The 17,598-nt window shown below is 48.4% G+C and overlaps 1 protein-coding gene across 1 annotated transcript in view; it reads left to right on the top strand.

Annotated features, from left to right (window-relative positions):
- Nucleotides 1–17,598, top strand: part of MIEF1 (mitochondrial elongation factor 1) — a 55,031-nt gene that overhangs the window by 3,533 nt on the left and 33,900 nt on the right. The window lies entirely within an intron of this gene.

Raw genomic sequence — 17,598 nt, 5'->3', positions numbered from 1 at the left:
TGGGAAAAACCATGTGAGAATTAATTTGACCCAGCCATTCAATGGACGTTCCGTTGGAGCAGCTGGGCCAGGGAGCGGTGCATTTTTCAGCTCCTCCGGCAAAGTAGAACTGTGCCAATGGTACAGTCCCCATATAGGTGTTTAAGATAAATTTGCAATAATTTCACCTAACCAGCAGATGACTCCATTTAAAAAAAAAAAAAAAAAAAAAATACAAAATACAAATTTGATAGTTTCAATCAGTACACATTGTTTGCAGTAAGAGATAGCAAGGGGCACAGCCCTGGTTACTTTCAGTATAACCCAACCATTTATTATCACAAAGGTACATAGGCCAGTTAACAACATGTAAGCCATGCAAGGTGGTCAAAACAGCATGCCTGCACCAAAGGTCTACAAGTACCCCCGGCCATCGGGGGTGTAGGAATGCAGAGTGGTAGTCAGACCGAAGTGACCTCTTAATTGATTATTCATAGCTGTGCAATAAGAGGAAAGGTTCAGTATTTTCATAAAGCATAAAAATTCATTTAATAACAATTGCAACTGGAGCCCTAGTCTGTAGTGTCCCTCACCTATACCCCAGTCTTCCCTGTCCAGCCAGGCACTCCAACACTGCAGCAGCAAGGCCGGGATAAGCATGGCCCACCCGGACCATGATGGAGAGTGAAGTTGGGTGATAGGGCCTCAGACAGAGCCAAAGGTGCTTGTCCAGACCAGCACAGCACCCGTGGAGATCACAGATCGGCAGCATTTCCTTCAGCCCCTTGCATCAGCACACTAAACTCATAGTATTGTGTCCCAGCTGGAAGCTAATGGGTACTTGCGCAGCCCCATGTTATCCTCCCTGCGCAATGCCACCCCTGCTGTCCACTTTAGGGGGGCCTGCATCCACACTTCAAGCGAGGGGGGTGTCAGGGTAACCTCCACCTTCTGGTGATAAGGCATTTAGCCATCAGAAGGCCTAAGTCTAGAAACCCTGAGTTCGCTTTGTTTCTGAGTGTAAGGAAATGCCTCCTTGGCATGGTTACCCCCTGACTTTTTGCCTTTGCTGATGCTATGTTTTGAATTGGAAGTGTGCTGAGGCCTGCTAACCAGGCCCCAGCACCAGTGTTCTTTCCCTAACCTGTACTTTTGATTCCACAATTGGCACACCCTGGCATCCAGATAAGTCCCTTGTAACTGGTACCTCTGGTACCAAGGGCCCTGATGCCAGGGAAGGTCTCTAAGGGCTGCAGCATGTATTATGCCACCCTAAGAGACCCCTCACTCAGCACAGACCCACTGCTTACCAGCTTGTGTGTGCTAGTGAGAACAAAATGAGTAAGTCGACATGGCACTCCCCTCAGGGTGCCATGCCAGCCTCTCACTGCCTATGCAGTATAGGTAAGACACCCCTCTAGCAGGCCTTACAGCCCTAAGGCAGGGTGCACTATACCATAGGTGAGGGTACCAGTGCATGAGCACTGTGCCCGTACAGTGTCTAAGCAAAACCTTAGACATTGTAAGTGCAGGGTAGCCATAAGAGTATATGGTCTGGGAGTCTGTTTTACACGAACTCCACAGCACCATAATGGCTACACTGAAAACTGGGAAGTTTGGTATCAAACTTCTCAGCACAATAAATGCACACTGATGCCAGTGTACATTTTATTGTAAAATACACCACAGAGGGCACCTTAGAGGTGCCCCCTGAAACTTAACCGACTATCTGTGTAGGCTGACTGGTTCCAGCAGCCTGCCACACTAGAGACATGTTGCTGGCCCCATGGGGAGAGTGCCTTTGTCACTCTGAGGCCAGTAACAAAGCCTGCACTGGGTGGAGATGCTAACACCTCCCCCAGGCAGGAGCTGTAACACCTGGCGGTGAGCCTCAAAGGCTCACCCCTTTGTCACAGCACCGCAGGACACTCCAGCTAGTGGAGTTGCCCGCCCCCTCCGGCCCCGGCCCCCACTTTTGGCGGCAAGGCCGGAGAAAATAATGAGAATAACAAGGAGGAGTCACTGGCCAGTCAGGACAGCCCCTAAGGTGTCCTGAGCTGAGGTGACTCTAACTTTTAGAAATCCTCCATCTTGCAGATGGAGGATCCCCCCAATAGGATTAGGGATGTGACCCCCTCCCCTTGGGAGGAGGCACAAAGAGGGTGTACCCACCCTCAGGGTTAGTAGCCATTGGCTACTAACCCCCCAGACCTAAACACGCCCTTAAATTTAGTATTTAAGGGCTTCCCTGAACCTAAAGATTTAGATTCCTGCCACTACAAGAAGGACTGCCGAGCTGACAAACCCCTGCAGAGGAAGAACAGAAGACACCCACTGCCTTGGCCCCAGACTTACCGGCCTGTCTCCTGCCTTCCAAAGAAACCTGCTCCAGCGACGCTTTCCAAGGGACCAGCGACCTCTGAGGACTGCCCTGCTTCGAAAAAGACAAGAAACTCCAGAGGACAGCGGCACTGCTCCAAAAGAACTGCAACTTTGTTACAAGGAGCAGATTTAAAGACCCCTGCAACTCCCCGCAAGAAGCGTGAGACTTGCAACACTGCACCCGGCGACCCCGACTCGACTGGTGGAGAACAACCAACTCAGGGAGGACCCTCCGGCGACTCTACGACTGTGAGTAACCAAAGTTGTCCCCCCTGAGCCCCCACAGCGACGCCTGCAGAGGGAATCCCCAGGCTCCCCCTGACCGCGACTGTCTGAACTCCATTTCCCGACGGCTGGAAAAGACCCTGCACCCGCAGCCCCCAGCCCCTAAAGAAACGGAACTTCTGTGCAGGAGTGACCCCCAGGAGGCCCTCTCCCTTGCCCAGGTGGTGGCTACCCCGAGGAGCCCCCCCCTTGCCTGCCTGCATCGCTGAAGAGACCCCTTGGTCTCCCATTGAAACCTGAAGGAAACCCGACGCGTGTTTGCACACTGCACCCGGCCGCCCCGTGCTGCTGAGGGTGTACTTTCTGTGCTACTTTGTGTCCCCCCCGGTGCCCTACAAAACCCCCCTGGTCTGCCCTCCGAAGACGTGGGTACTTACCTGCTGGCAGACTGGACCCGAGGCACCCCCTTCTCTCCATTATAGCCTATGTGTTTTGGGCACCTCTTTGACCTTTGCACCTGACCGGCCCTGAACTGCTGGTGTGATAACTTTGGGGTTGCTCTGAACCCCCAACGGTGGGCTACCTTGGACCAAAAACTGAAACCTGTAAGTGACTTACTTACCTGTGAAAACTAACAATAACTTACCTCCCCCAGGAACTGTGAAAATTGCACTGTGTCCACTTTTAAAACAGCTTATTGTGTTTTATGTAAAAAGTATACATGCTAAAGTAATGATTCAAAGTTCCTAGAGTACTTACCTGCAATACCTTTCAAAAGAGCTATTACATGTAAAATTTGAACCTGTGGTTCTTAAAATAAACTAAGAAAAGATATTTTTCTATAACAAAACCTATTGGCTGGATTTGTCTGAGTGTGTGTACCTCATTTATTGTCTATGTGTATGTACAACAAATGCTTAACACTACTCCTTGGATAAGCCTACTGCTCGACCACACTACCACAAAATAGAGCATTAGTATTATCTCTTTTTACCACTATTTTACCTCTAAGGGGAACCCTTGGACTCTGTGCATGCTATTCCTTACTTTGAAATAGCACATACAGAGCCAACTTCCTACATTGGTGGCAGCGGTGGGATACAAGACTTTGCATTTGCTGGACTACTCAGCCAATACCTGATCACACGACAAATTCCAAAATTGTCATTAGAAATTGATTTTTGCCATTTGAAAAGTTTTCTAAATTCTTTAAAGTCCTGCTAGGGCCTTGTGTTAGTCCCTGTTAGCATTTCTTTTAGAGTTTAAAAGTTTGTAAAAGTTTGAATTAGATTCTAGAACTAGTTTTAGATTCTTAAAAGCATTCCAACTTTTAGAAGAATAATGTCTAGTACAGAGATGAATGTGGTGGAACTCGACACCACACCTTACCTCCATCTCCAGATGAAAGAGCTAAGGTCACTCTGTAACATAAGAAAAATAACAATGGGCTCCAGACCTACCAAAGTACAGCTCCAGGAGCTGTTGGCAGAGTATGATAGAGCCAACCCCTCTGTGGATAACACAGAGGAGGATGATAGTGAACTGGAGGAAGAATCCCCTCCACCAGTCCGATCTAGGGAGAACAGGGCTTCTCAAGCCCTGACTCCAAAAATAATAGTCCGAGATGCTGGCTCCCTCACAGGAGGGTCCAGCCTCTCTGAAATCACTGAGGATAACTCCAGTGAAGAGGACATCCAGTTAGCCAGGATGGCCAAAAGATTGGCTTTGGAAAAACAGATCCTAGCCATAGAAAGGGAAAGACAAGAGATGGGCCTAGAACCCATCAATGGTGGCAGCAACATAAATAGGGTCAGAGATTCTCCTGACATGTTGAAAATCCCCAAAGGGATTGTAACTAAATATGAAGATGGTGATGACATCACCAAATGGTTCACAGCTTTTGAGAGGGCTTGTGAAACCAGAAAAGTGAACAAATCTCACTGGGGTGCTCTCCTTTGGGAAATGTTCACAGGAAAGTGTAGGGATAGACTCCTCACACTCTCTAAAAAAGATGCAGAATCTTATGACCTCATGAAGGGTACCCTGATTGAGGGCTTTGGATTCTCCACTGAGGAGTATAGGATTAGATTCAGGGGGGCTCAAAAATCCTCGAGCCAGACCTGGGTTGACTTTGTAGACTAATCAGTAAAAACACTAGATGGTTGGATTCAAGGCAATGGTGTAAATGATTATGATGGGCTGTACAATTTATTTGTGAAAGAACACCTATTAAGTAATTGTTTCAATGATAAACTGCATCAGCATCTGGTGGACCTAGGACCATTTTCTCCCCAAGAATTGGGAAAGAAGGCGGACCATTGGGTCAAGACTAGGGTGTCCAAAACTTCCACAGGGGGTGACCAAAAGAAAGGGGTCACAAAACCTCCCCAGGGGAAAGGTGGTGAGACAGCCAAAAACAAAGATAGTAAAGAGTCTTCTACAGGCCCCCAAAAACCTGCACAGGAGGGTGGGCCCAGAGCCTCTTCACAAAACAATTCTGGGTACAAGGGTAAAAACTTTGATCCCAAAAAGGCCTGGTGTCGTAACTGTAGTCAGTCTGGACACCAAACTGGAGACAAGGCCTGTCCCAAGAAAGATACCACTTCTAACTCCCATCCAGCTAAAACTGGAATGGCCAGTCTCCAAGTGGGATCAACAGTGTGCCCAGAGCAAATCGGGTGTCACACTGAAGCCACATTAGTCTCTGAGGGTGGGGTGGATTTAGCCACACTGGCTGCCTGGCCCCCTAACATGCAAAAATACAGGCAGCAGCTCTTAATTAATGGGACAAGTGTAGAGGGCCTGAGGGATACAGGTGCCAGTGTCACCATGGTGACAGAGAAACTGGTTTCCCCTGGCCAATACCTGGCTGGACAAACTTATCCAGTCACCGACGCTGACAATCAGACTAAAGTACATCCCATGGCTATGGTAACTTTAGAGTGGGGAGGGGTCAAAGGCCTGAAACAGGTGGTGGTCTCCTCAAATATCCCAGTAGACTGTTTGCTTGGAAATGACCTGGAGTCCTCCGCATGGGCTGAGGTAGAACTGAAAACCCATGCAGCCATGCTGGGTATCCCTGAACTGGTGTGTCGAGACTAGGGCACAGTGCAAGGCACAGGGTGAAAAAGTAGAGCTGGAGTCTGGAAAAATGGCCCAGCCTACCAAGAGAAAAGGAAAGTCAGCTGGGAAACCAGCTGCAACACAACACCAAAAAGAGAACCTCTCTTCTCAGGAAGAAGTTCTGCCCTCTGAGGGAACTGAGCCTATGGAGCTGGAACCTTATCAGGTTGAGCTCTTGGGCGCCAGGGGGACCCTCAAGGGAAGAGTTGTGTAAGGGACAAGAAACCTGTCCCTCTCTTGAAGGCCCTAGGCAGCAAGCTGCTGAAGAGTCCAAAGGCAAGAAAAATGGAACACATAGGGTCTATTGGGAAGATGGACTCCTGTACACTGAGGCAAGAGATCCCAAACCTGGTGCCACTAGGAGAGTGGTAGTGCCTCAGGGTTTCAGAGAGTTTATTCTGACCTTAGCCCATGATATTCCCCTTGCTGGGCATTTGGGACAAACCAAGACGTGGGAGAGGTTAGTCAACCACTCCTACTGGCCCAATATGTCCCAGAAGGTTAAGGAGTTTTGCCTCTCCTGCCCCACCTGTCAATCCAGTGGTAAGACAGGTGGGCATCCAAAGGCCCCCCTCATTCCACTTCCAGTGGTGGGGGTCCCCTTTGAAAGAGTGGGTGTGGACATAGTTGGTCCACTAGAACCTCCCACAGCCTCAGGAAATATGTACATCCTAGTAGTAGTGGATCATGCTACTAGGTATCCTGAAGCTATTCCCCTTAGGTCGACGACTGCCCCTGCAGTAGCCAAGGCCCTCATTGGTATCTTTACCAGAGTGGGTTTCCCTAAGGAGGTGGTGTCTGACAGAGGTACCAACTTCATGTCAGCATAACTAAAACACATGTGGAATGAGTGTGGAGTGACTTACAAATTCACTACACCATATCATCCACAAACTAATGGCCTTGTTGAGAGATTCAACAAGACATTAAAGGGCATGATCATGGGGCTCCCAGAAAAACTCAAAAGGAGATGGGATGTCCTCCTGCCATGTCTGCTTTTCGCTTACAGAGAGGTGCCTCAGAAGGTAGTAGGATTCTCACCCTTTGAACTTCTGTTTGGCCACCCTGTAAGGGGACCACTTGCTCTTGTTAAAGAAGGCTGGGAGAGACCTCTTCATGAGCCTAAACAAGACATAGTGGACTATGTACTTGGCCTTCGCTCAAGGATGGCAGAGTACATGGAAAAGGCAAGTAAAACCTTGAGGCCAGCCAACAACTCCAGAAGTTGTGGTATGACCAAAAGGCTGCAATGGTTGAATTTCAACCAGGGCAGAAAGTCTGGGTTCTGGAGCCTGTGGCTCCCAGGGCACTCCAGGACAAATGGAGTGGCCCTTACCCAGTACTAGAAAGGAAGAGTCAGGTCACCTACCTGGTAGACCTGGGCACAAGCAGGAGCCCCAAGAGGGTGATCCATGTAAACCGCCTTAAGCTCTTCCATGACAGGGCTGATGTAAATCTGTTGATGGTAACAGATGAGGACCAGGAAGCTGAGAGTGAGTGTAGGAAGTTGGCTCTGTATGTGCTATTTCAAAGTAAGGAATAGCATGCACAGAGTCCAAGGGTTCCCCTTAGAGGTAAAATAGTGGTAAAAAGAGATAATACTAATGCTCTATTTTGTGGAAGTGTGGTCGAGCAGTAGGCTTATCCAAGGAGTAGTGTTAAGCATTTGTTGTACATACACATAGACAATAAATGAGGTACACACACTCAGAGACAAATCCAGCCAATAGGTTTTGTATAGAAAAATATCTTTTCTTAGTTTATTTTAAGAACCACAGGTTCAAATTTAACATGTAATATCTTGTTTGAAAGGTATTGCAGGTAAGTACATTAGGAACTTTGAATCATTTCAATTGCATGTATACTTTTCAAGTTATTCACAAATAGCTATTTTAAAAGTGGACACTTAGTGCAATTTTCACAGTTCCTGGGGGAGGTAAGTTTTTGTTAGTTTTACCAGGTAAGTAAGACACTTACAGGGTTCAGTTCTTGGTCCAAGGTAGCCCACCGTTGGGGGTTCAGAGCAACCCCAAAGTTACCACACCAGCAGCTCAGGGCCGGTCAGGTGCAGAGTTCAAAGTGGTGCCCAAAACGCATAGGCTTCAATGGAGAGAAGGGGGTGCCCCGGTTCCAGTCTGCCAGCAGGTAAGTACCCGCGTCTTCGGAGGGCAGACCAGGGGGGTTTTGTAGGGCACCGGGGGGGACGCAAGCCCACACAGAAATTTCACCCTCAGCGGCGCGGGGGCGGCCGGGTGCAGTGTTAGAACAAGCGTCGGGTTCGCAATGGAAGTCAATGAGAGATCAAGGGATCTCTTCAGCGCTGCAGGCAGGCAACGGGGGGCTTCCTCGGGGAAACCTCCACTTGGGCAAGGGAGAGGGACTCCTGGGGGTCACTTCTGCAGTGAAAGTCCGGTCCTTCAGGTCCTGGGGGCTGCGGGTGCAGGGTCTTTTCCAGGCTTCGGGACTTAGGTTTCAGAGAGTCGCGGTCAGGGGGAGCCTCGGGATTCCCTCTGCAGGCGGCGCTGTGGGGGCTCAGGGGGGACAGGTTTTGGTACTCAGTCGTAGAGTAGTCCGGGGGTCCTCCCTGAGGTGTTGGTTCTCCACCAGCCGAGTCGGGGTCGCCGGGTGCAGTGTTGCAAGTCTCACGCTTCTTGCGGGGAGATTGCAGGGTTCTTTAAAGCTGCTCCTTTGGATAAAGTTGCAGTCTTTTTGGAGCAGGTCCGCTGTCCTCTGGAGTTTCTTGTCGTCGAAGCAGGGCAGTCCTCAGAGGATTCAGAGGTCGCTGGTCCCTTTGGAAGGCGTCGCTGGAGCAGAGTTCTTTGGAAGGCAGGAGACAGGCCGGTGAGTTTCTGGAGCCAAGGCAGTTGTTGTCTTCTGGTCTTCCTCTGCAGGGGTTTTCAGCTAGGCAGTCCTTCTTCTTGTTGTTGCAGGAATCTAGTTTCTAGGTTCAGGGAGAGCCCTTAAATACTAAATTTAAGGGCGTGTTTAGGTCTGGGGGGTTAGTAGCCAATGGCTACTAGCCCTGAGGGTGGGTACACCCTCTTTGTGCCTCCTCTCAAGGGGAGGGGGGCACATCCCTAATCCTATTGGGGGAATCCTCCATCTGCAAGATGGAGGATTTCTAAAAGTTAGTCACTTCAGCTCAGGACACCTTAGGGGCTGTCCTGACTGGTCAGTGACTCCTCCTTGTTGCTTTCTTTGTTTCCTCCAGCCTTGCCGCCCAAAGTGGGGGCCGTGGCCGGAGGGGGCGGGCAACTCCACTAAGCTGGAGTGCCCTGCTGTGCTGTGACAAAGGGGTGAGCCTTTGAGGCTCACCGCCAGGTGTTACAGCTCCTGCCTGGGGGAGGTTTTAGCATCTCCACCCAGTGCAGGCTTTGTTACTGGCCTCAGAGTGACAAAGGCACTCTCCCCATGGGGCCAGCAACATGTCTCTAGTGTGGCAGGCTGCTGGAACCAGTCAGCCTACACAGATAGTCGGTTAAGTTTCAGGGGGCACCTCTAAGGTACCCTCTGTGGTGTATTTTACAATAAAATGTACACTGGCATCAGTGTGCATTTATTGTGCTGAGAAGTTTGATACCAAACTTCCCAGTTTTCAGTGTAGCCATTATGGTGCTGTGGAGTTCGTGTAAAACAGACTCCCAGACCATATACTCTTATGGCTACCCTGCACTTACAATGTCTAAGGTTTTGCTTAGACACTGTAGGGGCACAGTGCTCATGCACTGGTACCTTCACCTATGGTATAGTGCACCCTGCCTTAGGGCTGTAAGGCCTGCTAGAGGGGTGTCTTACCTATACTGCATAGGCAGTGAGAGGCTGGCATGGCACCCTGAGGGGAGTGCCATGTCGACTTACTCATTTTGTTCTCACTAGCACACACAAGCTGGTAAGCAGTGGGTCTGTGCTGAGTGAGGGGTCTCTAGGGTGGCATAATACATGCTGCAGCCCTTAGAGACCTTCCCTGGCATCAGGGCCCTTGGTACCAGAGGTACCAGTTACAAGGGACTTATCTGGGTGCCAGGGTGTGCCAATTGTGGAATCAATGGTACATTTTAGGTGAAAGAACACTGGTGCTGGGGCCTGATTAGCAGGGTCCCAGCACACTTCTCAGTCAAGTCAGCATCAGTATCAGGCAAAAAGTGGGGGGTAACTGCAACAGGGAGCCCTTTCTTTACAGTGAGCCTCTCCCTGATCTCCTCTCATCAGACCCTAAAGATGGCTCAGTAGATGGAGTGATCTACTCAGACACCCTCTCTAGCCAACAGCAGTCTGACTGCAGGAAGGTCCTGCAGCAGTTTGCTGAACTCTTTTCCCTAACCCCTGGTCAGACACACCTGTGTACCCATGATGTGGACACAGGAGACAGCATGCCTGTCAAAAACAAAATATTTAGACAGTCTGACCAAGTTAAGGAAAGCATCAAGGTGGAAGTCCACAAGATGCTGGAATTGGGAGTAATTGAGTACTCTGACAGCCCCTGGGCTAGCCCAGTGGTCTTAGTCCCCAAACCTCACACCAAAGAAGGAAAGAGAGAGATGAGGTTTTGTGTGGACTACAGAGGTCTCAACTCTGTCATCAAGACAGATGCTCATCCCATTCCTAGAGCTGATGAGCTAATAGACAAATTAGGGGCTGCCAAATTCTTAAGTACCTTTGACTTAACAGCAGGGTACTGGCAAATCAAAATGGCCCCTGGAGCAAAAGAAAAGACAGCATTCTCCACACCTGATGGGCATTATCAGTTCACTGTCATGCCCTTTGGTTTAAAGAATGCCCCTGCCCCCTTCCAAAGGTTGGTGAATCAAGTCCTTGCTGGGTTGGAATCCTTTAGTGCAGCTTATCTTGATGATATTGCTGTCTTCAGCTCCACCTGGCAGGATCACCTGGTCCACCTGAAGAAGGTTTTGAAGGCCCTGCAATCTGCAGGCCTCTCTATCAAGGCATCCAAATGCCATATGGGGCAGGGAACTGTGGTTTACTTGGGACACCTTGTAGGTGGAGGCCAAGTTCAGCCACTCCAACCCAAGATCCAGACTATTCTGGACTGGGTAGCTCCAAAAGCCCAGACTCAAGTCAGGGCATTCCTTGGCTTGACTGGGTACTATAGGAGGTTTGTGAAGGGATATGGATCCATTGTGACAGCCCTCACAGAGCTCACCTCCAAGAAAATGCCCAAGAAAGCAAACTGGACTGTAGAATGCCAACAGGCCTTTGACACCCTGAAGCAAGCTATGTGCACAGCACCAGTTCTAAAAGCTCCAGATTACTCCAAGCAATTCATTGTGCAAACAGATGCCTCTGAACATGGGATAGGGGCAGTTTTGTCCCAAACAAATGATGATGGCCTTGACCAGCCTGTTGCTTTCATTAGCAGGAGGTTACTCCCCAGGGAGCAGCGTTGGAGTGCCATTGAGAGGGAGGCCTTTGCTGTGGTTTGGTCCCTGAAGAAGCTGAGACCATACCTCTTTGGTACTCACTTCCTAGTTCAGACTGACCACAGACCTCTCAGATGGCTGATGCAAATGAAAGGTGAAAATCCAAAACTGTTGAGGTGGTCCATCTCCCTACAGGGAATGGACTTTGTAGTGGAACACAGACCTGGGACTGCCCATGCCAATGCAGATGGCCTTTCCAGGTTCTTCCACTTAGAAAATGAAGACTCTTGGGAAAGGTTAGTCTCATCCTCTTTCGTTTGGGGGGAGGTTGTGTAAGGAAATGCCTCCTTGGCATGGTTACCCCCTGACTTTTTGCCTTTGCTGATGCTATGTTTTGAATTGGAAGTGTGCTGAGGCCTGCTAACCATGAGTCATAGGGAATATACCTAAAATGCATGCTTCCCGTGTATACAGTGCTGGGCATGTTGTGCAAATGGAGAGCTGGGCTGATATACCTTGCTAATAAGTCTGAAGAGTGGAGCAGGACCACATCATATGCTGTAGGTCTGCAGCGACCAGAGTGCATCCATGGCGTGCTTGCGAGCAGAGTGCGCAGTATAGTTGCAGCAACGTTTTCTGTGCCTCTTTACGAGCATGCACTGCTCTGCGGGGTCGTATTTTGTGTGAGTTTCATATTGTAAAAGTGCACCTTCCACTTACGTTAAGTCGCTTTTGTTTAATCTAAACATGTTCCACTGCATGCCCAAGCAATGACCCTATATGGTGACTTCAAATGCATCCCATTCAAGGAGCCTTCCTCCAGTGCCTCAGGTTGCAGTCGCCAAGTGGGGATGACTGGAACAAAATATTCCCATGTCAGCTGTAAATATTGTGGATTGTGACCGGAATGAGTTTGACCCAAGTAGTCGGTGTGCATCACAGTCGGTACCAGATTGTCAGTGCAGAGGATTCAATCTACTCGTACATGCAATTGGTGCAGGCAGAAAAGAACGAGTATACCCTCATCATGGCATTTTGCTGGCGCCAAATGTCTGTCAAATGCCAGTGCTGGAGCCAGTCTTGTAGTTAGCACGCAGCGTATATCGCAGGTGCAGTGGGTAATGGTGGGAAGGGTTGATGACACTATTGAAATCTCCACCTTTGAGCCACCGAAGGCCATTCCAGCGAGAGGACGCCAGACAACTTGTTAAAGAAGGGAGTTTGCACTGGTGCATAAATTGACCTAATAAGAGTGTGTGGCTATCTAAGTGCCCTCCCACAAACACATAGCGCCTTCGATGTCGATATCATGTTTGTCAGCCACGAAGTGAGTACCCGGCCTAATCCATATAAGAGCTCCCCTAGCATATGAGGAGAAATGAGTTGCAAATAGTGCTGCTGCGGCCTAGTGACTTCTGGGGGTGTGAGGTGGGTTTCCTCAATGTGTACGAAGCGTCTTTTGAGGTATGAGTACCTACACGCCGGTGTATGTATACCCCTAGCATCGCATGTGAGGGTGTTAGTTAGGGCCATTGGTGGATGGTGGGGGTTTAAAAATGCATATCCTCGCAGAGGGGCCACAGGGGTGCTCTACAGTCAGCAGCCAGTCTGCGGGGGTTTGCGGCAAAAGGCTGGGCTTCATACAGCAACAAACAAATGCGTCTGAAAACAAACATGTGCTGCAAGAGCAGAGACTAGGAATACCATAAGAGCAGAGACACAACCAGTATCGGCCCAAACTACTGAACTTTGTGGTCCAGCCTAACTAGGCATGAGAAAGAAAGTACCTATAATGAAGCTTGTCGAGGGAGCCCAACAGTGGAAGCCCCAGATACAGCATGTGTGCAGGCAGTAACAGGATATTTGGCATAGTGTGCTTCATAACGGTACAATGAGATTTATACGGGGTCTTAGCACTCAACTTAATCTGGTGGGAATAATGGGAGGAGGGATGGAAAGAGGTTATTTAAGAAAAAGGGAGGGGAGGAGAGAAAAGCAAGTGTGACATCCTGCAAAATACCTGACAATTTCAGGCAGTTAATTGCACATAAGTATAGTCAGGGTATTTGTGACATCAAGGAGTAACCGTGTAGGCCTACGTGTAGGGGTCCAGGGCAGCTTTCAACTCAAATGCTGTCTGCGGTGTCGCATCAGGCAGAGCCGCGGAATCTGTCTCTGAATGACCACGGCTTAGAGAGTCATTTTCTCTGCCAGAACCATCAAGACTCCCCCCCCCCCCCCCCCCCCCCCCCCCCCTTTAAGGTCTCTGACGCCTATTGCTTCTCTGATAGCTGCCGCAGTTTACAAGGCGCAGCACAGGTCTTGAATACTTTGTTCTAGATCAGGAGCGTGTCTTGACCGCGAGGGGGGATTCCTGCGGCATCCTCTACCTCGACCACGGCCAGGCTGTGACCCATGTTCTCCACTCTGGGTCCCTGGGATACCTGTTGGCGGGCCATGCCTGTTGACCAGCCACTCCCAAGCAGCTTCAGGGGCATCAGAATTCACATTTCCCTTGAGTCACAACTCATAGCCTCACAGGGAAAAGAAGGGAGTGTACTTCAAATTAAGGATTCAAAACTGGGGTTTCACAAATGGGAAGGAGCCCCTCTTCTGTATGGCAATGGTGTAGTCGGGGAACAACATAGCTTTGGCATTGTCTACTTGGATGCCCAAGAGCGCCCTCACCTCTCGTAGTATAGAATGCTATCTACATAGTGAAGCAAGCCGAACGGAAGATGTCTCAGATTCAACCCCAGTCATAGGGCCACGCTGGGACCCGGTGGGTTCTCTTGACCGAGAAGAACGTGAAATGTCGCAGAGCAGTTCATGTATCCACCACTCTACTTAGGAGACAGCATCTTCGCCCCCTACTCCCTCCGGGAGACTCACCACACGGATATTGTTTCTCTTGAAGCGTCCCTCTGCATCTTATGCTTTATGTGCCAAAGAATCAACAAGATCAAGTAGTGTCTGTACAGAGGTTTCCATCTGGCGAATCTTAGGGGAGAGCTCATGCAGGGTGTGTTCCAGAGAGCAAGTCTTGTCTACCAATTTGCTGTGGTCAACGTGGAAGCAAGGTGAGATCAGCAACCACTTTGTCAATCTTGTGCTCCAAGGATGTTGTAGTTTGGTCTAGGGATGCACCAAGACACTCCACAGCCACCAGGGTTCCGTGGTGGAGCTCTTAGAACCTGTCTACCATATTGAATCCAGCCCAGGGATAATGCAGGGCCGCCACCTCAGATTTGTGGCCTGCTGAGGCTGCCGCCGTCTCCCACAAGCACAGTCAGGCCCTGGCAGTGTGCACCAGCAGCACAGGTGACTTCGTTGTTGTGGCTCTCAGTCTGCCACCCACACCAGACACCCACAGGATCCCCTGGTCACTGTCCCAGCAATCCGCTGTAGTGCAGCACCTGATGCAGTGCTTGCAGGTGGATAATCGAAGGATAACCAGGGTTCCGTGGTGGAGCTCTGTTAGAACCTGTCCACCATCTTGGCTCTCCAAGCCACACCCCCACCACTAGCTGACTCCATAAGGTAACTTCCTTACACCGCCGGGCTTGGTTAAACCATATACCTTCTGAAGGAGAACTTGTACATCCCCAAATGCAAAAATATAAAGCATACAGCATTAGTGTACTTCTGGTGTGTAGTTGTAGAACACACAATGAGAATAAGCTAAGACAGTCATGTCCCTCTCATGCAGTGACTCAGCGCTGAGCTCTTAAAGTCAAAGAAGATGTCCAGAAATAGCCTGGTCACGTGACAGTAATATTTGTGTTTATTGAAGATGCAGTAAACTGCTGCTTTGAAACACATCAAGGTTGTGGTTATGCTGAGAGCGGATGTGTTCAAGTCTGTGAAGCATAAATAGATGTTGCGCCATCCAAAAAATTCGTAGTGCCTCACAAGTCATAAATAGGAATCATGTATTACTTTAGAGAAAATATCAACTCCTGTGTTGGAGACCTATACTGCATCATGTATACATAGTGCAGCCATAAAGATGCGTTCCTCTTTCAACCCCCATCACACAACTAATGCAAGGGCAATAATAATAAAATTATAAAGATCATTTATGTATTCCACATCAAGCATGCAGTGTCTCCTCTTGGTGCATGTTAGTAAGAGGAAGGACCACTGGAAAGATGCAGCTCTGTGACTGGCATATTCTACAGAGGGGCAGATCCATTGCTGAGGTCATCTAGTCACTTTTTAGTTGCTGACTCTTGTAGTCGTGTATTAAACTGGTACTAAGAAGGGGAAATCTTTGTTCAGACCATATTATTGTGTGGTAAATGACACACTCTAGCTCAATATCCTGTGATTCTGGGCAATTCACTTAATCTCCCCTTGCTAATCCATGTATCCGGGTTAGTCTCCAGGCTGGTAACAAAACCGCCTCAAGCCGAAACAAACTTAAAGCATTTACCAACGCCATCAATGGATTTTTGAAAGACAGGCCCAGGAACAAATGAGTGATGGGTGTGGCTAAAGCCCACAGAATAGATTACAGCATGTCGAGAAGAGCAGCGTTTGCGCGCTGCTATGCTCGACCTAATAAACGGGTAAGTAATGGAACGTTTTTTGGGAATCCTTTGTTTAGCTAACCCATCTACCCTCCAACCTGTCTCCCTCTTGTAGAATGTGACATGGAAAGCTCCACCCCACTGGATTGTAAAATCCTCTCCAGTTTATGAATTGCCTAACTAGAAAATTGCACTTTTTTTTTTTTTGCCATGCTGCACAGCTGTTTTCAATTGATAAGTCAACAGTGAACAATGTGAAGAGCCCTGACAATGCAGAAGGGAGCTTGGGCGTCATTTAAAAAGGTGAAAGCCTTTGAAGGGAAACGAATGTCGAGGACAAGCCCAAAGTGAATGAGGTAGAATGCTGGGCTAAGAGGATCAAAGGTGCTTCTACTCTGAAGCAGCTGTTTTGCAGTTTGGAGGCATAAGAGTTTCATCTGTCTGTGTGAGAAACCTGAATAATAGTTGACCCCTGAGTCAAAGCACTGCCGTACCTGCACTTTAAAGTGGAGAACTACAATTAAGAACATTATGTGCCTATGGGACTACGTTATGTAAACTCCCCTTTCCCAACACAGCGGACAGCTTGCACAGGGAAATTGCTATGCTTTTTCAGGAGCACTAGAAAAGCAGCTTTCACAGAAGCATAGTTACATCTTGTTTCTCATGATGAAAACATTTAAAAAGCAGGCAATAGTAAATGCTATAAAAACTTTCTTACGTTTGTCAATAAAGGCTCCATAATGAATGGCAGTATTCTTAAATTCTGGTGGGGTTGATTGTGCTACGTAACTAAAATGGCTTAAAGAACCTTTTTGGTGTGGGGGGCTCTTTCATCCCTCTTTGGACTGGAATCCAACTAGGTACAAACCTGTAGGTTCCTGAGATCTGTATTTTTTTGGAAAGAAAAATTTGCTTTTTGAAATGTTTATAGGCTTGACTGACAAAGCACATAGGGTCTCATTTAGATCTTGACTGAGAATACTTTGTCACAAACATGGCGGATATCCCATCTGCCGTATTCCGATCCCATTATATCCTATGGAGATCGTAATGCAGTAAACCGGATATCCGTCATGGTTGTGGTTGAGTATTCCATCTGCCAAGAACTAAACCAGGCCATAGTCTTTGCAGCTGAATCAGAGGAGGGCGAAAGGTGGGATTTATGTACAAAACGAAAATATGCAGACATTCTAAACAGGTCTACTCATCTACAAAATGTTTTAGGCCTGGTTCATTGTATCTAAGCATTCGAGTAAATGTGTGGGAGATCTTGGAAAGAATTTGGGCTAGCATAATTTGTGCATCAAAAGTATGCTTCTTGAGTCTTCTAAAAGTTGCTAATCAGCTGGCCTCCGACTCTGCTACACCTGCCCTTTTCCTTTTTATTTATTTTTCAAATGTATTTATTTCTTTGGCTGCATTTTGGGGTTTATTAAGGAGTCGTGGCACATCCCAGTTATGCAGGCTTTAGCCTGGGGTGTGATTTTATGTGATTACTGGTTTGATAAAAGTAGAGGAGATGGGACTTTGAGCATACCTTTTCATCCATGGGCTTGCAGCCACTGTCTTAGGGGACCAATGACGTACCGGAGAGGCGGCCTGGGTAGTTAAATGACCCCAAAATTATCTAGCTGGGAAACAGACACATGAACGCTACACTGCATAAGTTATTAGTAGAGCATAAGACCAGCTTTGTGGGCAGCAGTCCTTTGAGACACTAAAAGTTTCATAGCCGATGAGGGTTGGGTGAAAGACCGCTTGACTTGGAATTTTTTTGCAAACCATAGCAAAGGCATACCTTATGACCTGGGCCACTGGAATTGTGACCATTTTTACATAGTTGGCCATCAGCAAAAGGCACAATTTGGTGCCTAGTGCAACACAGTCTTATTCTATTTATTTTATATTTTTAGCTGCTATTAATACTTGGTCTGGTTTGGACTCCGGCCTCCGGTACAGTGAGTCAACTCTCTCAT

The sequence above is a fragment of the Pleurodeles waltl genome, chromosome 4_2 (genome assembly GCF_031143425.1).
Source record: "Pleurodeles waltl isolate 20211129_DDA chromosome 4_2, aPleWal1.hap1.20221129, whole genome shotgun sequence".
In the NCBI taxonomy this organism is placed as follows: domain Eukaryota; kingdom Metazoa; phylum Chordata; class Amphibia; order Caudata; family Salamandridae; genus Pleurodeles; species Pleurodeles waltl.
This window is presented reverse-complemented; position numbering and strand designations above follow the sequence as displayed.